Source organism: Macaca fascicularis, chromosome 2 (genome assembly GCF_037993035.2).
Source record: "Macaca fascicularis isolate 582-1 chromosome 2, T2T-MFA8v1.1".
NCBI lineage: Eukaryota > Metazoa > Chordata > Mammalia > Primates > Cercopithecidae > Macaca > Macaca fascicularis.
This window is the reverse complement of record NC_088376.1, coordinates 133,841,942-133,849,193: the sequence shown is the minus strand read 5'-3', so window position 1 is coordinate 133,849,193 and position 7,252 is coordinate 133,841,942. Positions and strand designations below refer to the sequence as shown.

The 7,252-nt window shown below is 36.2% G+C and overlaps 1 non-coding gene across 1 annotated transcript; it reads right to left on the bottom strand.

The window, feature by feature from the left end:
- Positions 1–6,761: 6,761 nt before the first annotated feature.
- Positions 6,762–6,864, bottom strand: LOC123571964 (U6 spliceosomal RNA). The gene has a single exon (XR_006696322.1). It is a non-coding gene; the product is annotated as a U6 spliceosomal RNA (small nuclear RNA).
- Positions 6,865–7,252: the final 388 nt, after the last annotated feature.

Sequence of the window (7,252 nt, the reverse complement as noted above, 5' to 3'; positions counted from 1 at the left end):
TGAATGTCTGTCTGCTGGAGAGAAAATAATAATAATAAAAAAAGAGGTGTTAGTCTCTTGCCTTATGACCCTGAGCTTTATGTAGCAAGTATTTCTACATTCATGTAAGCAACAGGCAGTGGGACAACTGGGAATCTAGCTCTGCTTCTCTTTGTCATCATCTAATTAAGCTGCAGCCAACCTGAACATATCAACCTTCATCCCTGCTAGACAAAAAGCGGGACCAGGCAGGAGCACAAGTCATAGCACTATATTCCTTTCAGTCAAAGATAGTGGATAGTGGAAGAAACGTCTTTGAGATTTTGCTTGATATTCCTTGGATGCTTAATGATAAGCCTGAAGGTAATGCTGGGTCTTGAGGAACACCTATTTTAATAACCACACTTCCTAAAAACATGCACTCTGACGTCAACAAGGTGTTGTTTCACCACGTAGGAAATTAACCAGAAAAAGAATCTGCAAGTGGCAATTTCTACAGTAATAGATTTTGATGAATATTTTTTCCAAAATGTTCTGCTGATGCTTGACATCGTAATGAATCATGCCAGATTACATCAATCATGTTGTGTCGCTTAAAAAACAACAACCCCCAACCCCCAAACCACAATGTGGCTATTAAAGATGGAGTTGTAATGGGCCATAGTTAGGAAGTGTCTATTTGTAAAAAGAAAAAAAATACTGCAAATACTTAATATTTTGTGCCCATTTGCCAAAGTAAGAAAGGCTTTTCAACTTTATCTGAAAGGCAGGTATTAGAGAACAGCTTCATATTTTTTTTTAACATGTGATATATTTGTTTCACCTACAAATATTTTAAACCATATATGCGACAAATTTACAAACTCGAATTGACCGGAGCCATTTTGAAAACATGATTCAATTCTTTCTAACTTGAACACAGTTCTTAGTTTGTCAACCAGATGGGGCATGTAGAAGCATTCCCATGTAGAAACTAGGTTGTATTAAATAATGGTCTGCTTGGAGTAAGATATAGATGAAAAATGGGAATATAAAATTATTCTGAAGGTTTTGATACTGCCTATAACGTTTCTAAGGAAGATCTGTTACTTTGACCCACTTAAGTAAATTTATATAAGATGTCAGTGCTCTGACATCAGAGCATTCCCTCCTGTCTTTCCTTCCATTGCTATTTGTCACTGTTTTCTCTTTTCTTGCCCCTAGTAGAAACAGAATAACATCTATAGCACCATATTACATATCTTTTGAGATATAAAAATTACTCCTTTGTTTTTGCTTCTCTAAAACAATTATTCTCCAACTGTTTTAGCCCAAGAACTCTCTCTTCAATTACAATTTTAATACATAAAACAGATCAAAACTGCTCAGGTTGAATAGGGTATAGGGGGTCTTCAGGTCCGTCTTAGAGGGAATGTGTTATTGACCCAGTTCAGTCTACAAAGAATACCTAAAGTGTAGGATGACACATACTGTTTTATCTGCCTTTGTTTATTCAGATTCAATCCCTAATATTAGTACTTTTTGTTACTCTTTTCTGTTCCCCTCCCACATTTTTATACATGGAGCCTTAACCTGAAAATCTTTCAAAAAATTTCAAAAAATTATGCTGAAATTCTGCTGCAAGAAAATGAATGCTATAAATGAACAATCTGATTAAGTTTACCGTTACTGGTCAACTTTTCGTATTGCAACAATATTTCCTAATACCTTTGGGGACATGAGTATCTCCACTGGTATTTTCTGGTTTCCAAAATTTGTGGTTAGATGAAAACTTTTGGAAATTTATTACAAATTCTTTTTCTATGTTTTTAAAACTCTAAGCTGATACATCAAATTCTTGGATTTTATACATGGTGCAATCATGCTAATATATGCAGGAGGTAGAATAGGAAAAAAGGACAGCGATCAATATGTGTTAATTTGACACATAAGAAAGTTTGCACACATAAAGAGGGAGACATTTTGGGTAGTGGGGTTGGATATGAAATCTGTGGTCAGCTGGCCTGGAGTTCAAATCCTTACACTAATTCCTAGTTGTAGAAATTTGACAAACAATTATTTTTCCCCAAGTCTCAGTTTTTTGTGTATAAAATGGGAATAGTAGAAGTAGCCAGCCAGATTTATTGTGAGGAGAAAATGACATAGTGCACATAAGACCGACCTTCCTTCCTTCCTTCCTTCCTTCCTTCCTTCCTTCCTTCCTTCCAGACAGAGTCTCTCTGCCGCCCAGGCAGGAGTGTGGTGCCGTGACCTTGGTTCACTGCAATCTCTGCCTCCCAGGTTCCAGCAGTTCTCCTGCCTCAGCCTCCCGAGTAGCTGGAATTACAGGCACCCATCACACTCCTGGCTAATTTTCATATTTTTAGTAGAGGTGGGGTTTCACATGGAGACCATGTTGGCCAGGCTGGTCTCCAACTTCTGACTTCACGTGATCTGCCCATCTTGGCCTCCCAAAGTGCTGGGATTACAGGCATGAACCACTGTGCCCAGCCACATAAGACATTTAACACATAGGCCTCACTTTCAGCAAATCCTCACATGCCAACTATATTGTATACCCTATTTGGGAAAAGAATAGTTCATTGTAGTTTTTGCATGTCACTTTAGATTTTTCATGGTGTGGGGTTGTAATTAATTTTTTTCTAACTTTTCTTAAGATGAAAAAAAATCAGTCTTAATCATAGACTTCACTAGGAGGATCAAAAGGAACTCTACAAATAAGTATTAATATTCTCATTCATGACTTGTAGAAATATAGACAGTAGTTTGACTGCAAGTCACGGTTGAGAAAATACCTGATTTTTTATACCTCTCTCTTGAACCACTAGAAAATATTTACTCTATAAAAGAGCTCTCCCTTGTTATTGGATCTCTTGCAGCTTTGACCTTTGGGCATTGGCTGATACATTTTTGGATCATCTTCAAATGACTGGGATAAATTCTGGCTCAAAATTGAAAGAGAGACCAGAAATCCTTCACGGTGAATTGTGGCTTGGGGCCCTTTTAAAACTTCTCAAAGAACATCACAAACAATTTACCACCCTCTCTCAATTGCTGGCTTCATGAAAATTGGTGGTGTTTTGAGTAGATAGAGGCTCATGATTTACAAAGAGCTGTTTCTACTACCCAAGTTTTGCAACATGTGAGAGCAAGTCACAAGGGAAGGAAAGAGAACGTGAACTGCTTTGATGACTGTTGGCCATTGCCAAGGAAACTGCTCCCTTGGTAACCGTGGTCAGTACATCTGTCTAGTTGCATTTCTAAGGCTTGCATAGTTACTACCATGGAAAACGCATTTTAAAACAAACACAGAGGAAAAAACAATTAAACCACAAATAAAAAATAATGGAGTTGATAAAAAATTCTTTGCTTTTATGGCAAAGTTGTTAGGATGGGTTACGATGTTCAGCAGAACATGTTTAGGGGTGTTACCCCATAAATGGAAACCAAAATGTCCCCAGTGTAAGCCAGACTGTAAAATAAAACAAATCTAAGTCATTGGGTTTATTAATCACAAGACACATGAATTTTAAGACATCACAAAAGTATTTGTGGGGAGCTTATTTCAAACATTGAGCACTCCCAAGTAAATTAAGCTCAAGTTTGCTTAACTTTATCTTAAAGAGAGATGTGGGCAGGAGAAAAGGAGATCAAGGTAAAGGCCAGTTTTGAGAAAGGATAGAATGTTTAAGATCTAGCAGAAGCTGAGAAAAGCCAGCTCTGATATAAAAATCTAAGACAGTAGGAAAACATGATTCTATTTATGAATGTTTGATTTAATCACAGTTCTTCAGGAATGCAATAGCACATTACCTGAGGAATGCCTATGTTGAACTGCCATCGTCTTTGAGTGGCTAGATGAAGTTAACATTTGAACTTGCAAAGTTGGAGTAAAAATAGAAACATAAAGATTTTAAAATATGTTACCTACATGAATTTCATGGCAAGTTTGTTGTTTCCACAAAAATGATTTGTGAATTACAGTTAAGATGGTGAATAAAACACTTGTTGAAATCATAATTCAAAGAGTTTATACCAAGAAGGAAGCAGTGTCCTTTACAAGGAAACATCTATATTAACATAAAAGGCATGTAATGGTAGTTATATTTTATATTCAGAAAACACCAGACCAATTAGGGAACTGAGATAAGCTGTTGGGTTATATTTTCAGATGCACCTTAAGCCATAGATTGTATTTAACAAATTCTTGATGGACTTTTTTTTTTTTTTTAAAGCATCTTAACATTGCTGATGACCAGGCATTGGTTGTGACAGAGTTATCACCTGTGCTTGTTCAGGAAAGCTCACTGCAGCAGGGAGTGTCAGCAGTTTGGAAGAAAGTCTTGGAGATAATAATTTAAGGATGCTAATATTCAACTAGTGCAGAACTTAAGAAAATATTGAAAAACACAAATATCAACAACTGTGTAAAGAATGAACGTGGAAGGGTTAAATTGTAAATATGCAGAAATTTTAGGAATATTTTAACCAATTTATTTTACTTATTTTTGTGTGTTTTCACAAGTGTGAAATATGATACAAATATGTGTCTAAGTTTAAAACTGTTATTTTGGTAAGTATAGAATAAAAATTCTAGGTGATAAGAAAGCATTACATTGTAGTTTAAGCAGCCATGTTTTTCTTTCTACGTGGTAAGTAAAAAAATGGTGTGCCTTACAATTTACAGTATCTTAGAGTCAATGAAATGTGGGAGTTAACTGAGATGTCACCTTCTGTCATCTAAGAAGTAAGGTAAAAAGAGAATGAGAGAGACAGATGAAAATGGTGACCAGGAACGATGCTACCTACTGCCCTCTCCTCCCCTGAAAATAGAAGAAAGCAATGATAATAAAAGGTGTTCAATGAATTGCTGACTAGTAAAGATAAGAGCATAAAGTTGGTAAGCACTTCTCTATGGCAAGGCGTGCCATGATTAAACAAATGATTCAATCAATTGCATAGACGACCTTGGTGTTTAATCTTAGTCCGCCTCTGTCACTGAATCTGAAATCCAATTTAATGTCTGCTTTGTACATCAAAGAGCAAAAATAGGTCCATGCTACATATTTTCTTGAAGGAATAACTTAAATTAAAAGAGAAAAACTTTCCCAAATATTAAGGTTGATGTTGATGAATTAAGTAGAATAACTCTAAATTTGGCAGTTCTATAGAGCAAGTTGATCTTTTCTCAGATAAATTATTCTTCAAGAATATCTTCAATGTCAAGCCTCAAATGGTGTCTTACAATACTGCCAGTCAGTCATTGTATATGTTCTCTTTCAACTGATTTATCTACCAGGGCCTTTTTGTGCTTGTTGATTGAGGAGTCAATCTTGCATATATTCCATTTTCCTGATCTGTTTGACAGAATCTTAGCGAAACATTCAAGGAGAAGATCCTGCTTCCATAGTTACATCACTCCTTTTGAGATTCCATTGCAATTCAGCAGAAGATAATACCAATTCCAACTTTATAGTGTAACTTCCATTTTGTGGAAAGCTATTTTCATTTTGGCACATTAACTAGTACAATATGAAAATGAAAAATCCTAAAGTGAATATGAAAATCTGTATACCCTCCAGCTGATTCTTCAAAGTTCATTTTTAAAATGTACTTGTTTTGAGATTCTCTGCAGTAGGAAAACTGTATTTACCAAACCATGTAGCACATTCCTAGACAGACACAATACCACTAAATCAGTCCATTTAATGTTGGCACTTTCCTTACTTGAGAGTTTGGTTTTGAGTACTGTTCTCCTTTCCTTGCTGATAATATAGTTTTTGGAGTATCTAGTAACTGCTGGCCAATTTTAGTCATCTCACCTAATTGGAGCAAAACAAAAATGATGGGTAGCACTAGGAAGGCCACATTTCCCAACCTACCTTGTAACCAGATGGGATCGTAGGATGATGTTTTGGCCAATAGAATGTGGACAGAAGTGATATAGCCACTTCTAGGCCTCACTCTTCTCTTTCTTTGCTTGTTGGATGATAGATCTCAAGAATCTAGGGAGGATTCTGAGACTTAAGGGAGGTCTGAACAGTAGAAGTAAGGAGCCTGGGTCCATGTATGACTCTGTGCAGCGAGCGACCCCACACTCTCAAACCAAATTTGACTGTGCCAAGGGTGAAACATCACCCTCTGTTATGTTAATCTGCTGAAATGCTGGGACTGTGTGTTTCAACAACTAGGGTTACTTAACCTTATTAGTAATGATAGTGTAATAGTTAGAGAAGTCCCCAACTATATTCCTTAGGAGTTCCACCAGATATTATATAGTATATAATATAGAAATATGGCCTTTGTAACATATGACAACTTAATTGAAATGAATCTGGACATTTATTCCCTTATCTCAGAAATTTTTTTTAAATTTTAATATCTTAAATTTTAATCTTCACAAATACATAGTAGTTGTACATATTTATGGGGTAATAATTTGATACAAGTAGAGAGTGGGTAATGATCAAATTAGGGTAATTAGAATATCCACCACCTCAAACATTTATTATTTCTTTGTATTAGGAACATTCCAATTCTACTTCTATAGTTATTTTAAAATATACAATAAATTATTTTTAATTGTACTTGCTCTATTGTGTTACTGAACATTAGATGTTATTCCTTTTATCTAACTCAAGTGTGGATCCACTGACTAACCCCTCTTTATCCCCACCACCTCCTCAGTACCCTCTCTGGCCTCTGGTAATGATCATTCTACTGTCTATTTCCGTAAGGTCAATTTTTTTTAGCTCCTACATTTGAGTGAGAACATGTGACAGAAAAATATAGAATATTCCACACATTTGCGTGTCATCCTTGTGCAGAGGCCATGCTAATCTCTGTATTGTTCCAATTTTAGTATATGTGCTGTGAACTGGGCACTCTGAAATATTTTTGAGTGTTATTTGCCAAGCATTGGATAAGTTTGGGGGATACCATAAGGAGCCAAGAAGGCGTGGTTATAGTCCACAGAGCTTTAGTCCAGGAAGTAGATGCTGACCAATGGATACACATATAAACGTAAAATTATAACCACGCTCCTTTCTATGACATACAGGATCATGATGATCCTGTATGTCACAGAAATATTTGACAATATTTCTATGTCAAAAAATAGAAATATTTGACTTCATTAGGGAGGCATCCATGAGGAAGGATTCCATGCTGAGAGGGGCAGATGTGTGGTTACCACATGAAAGTCAGATAGCAGGAGACAAAATGAAAGAGGGTCAAAGTGGGTGGAGCAGGGAGAACGAAGGGAAATGTGTCA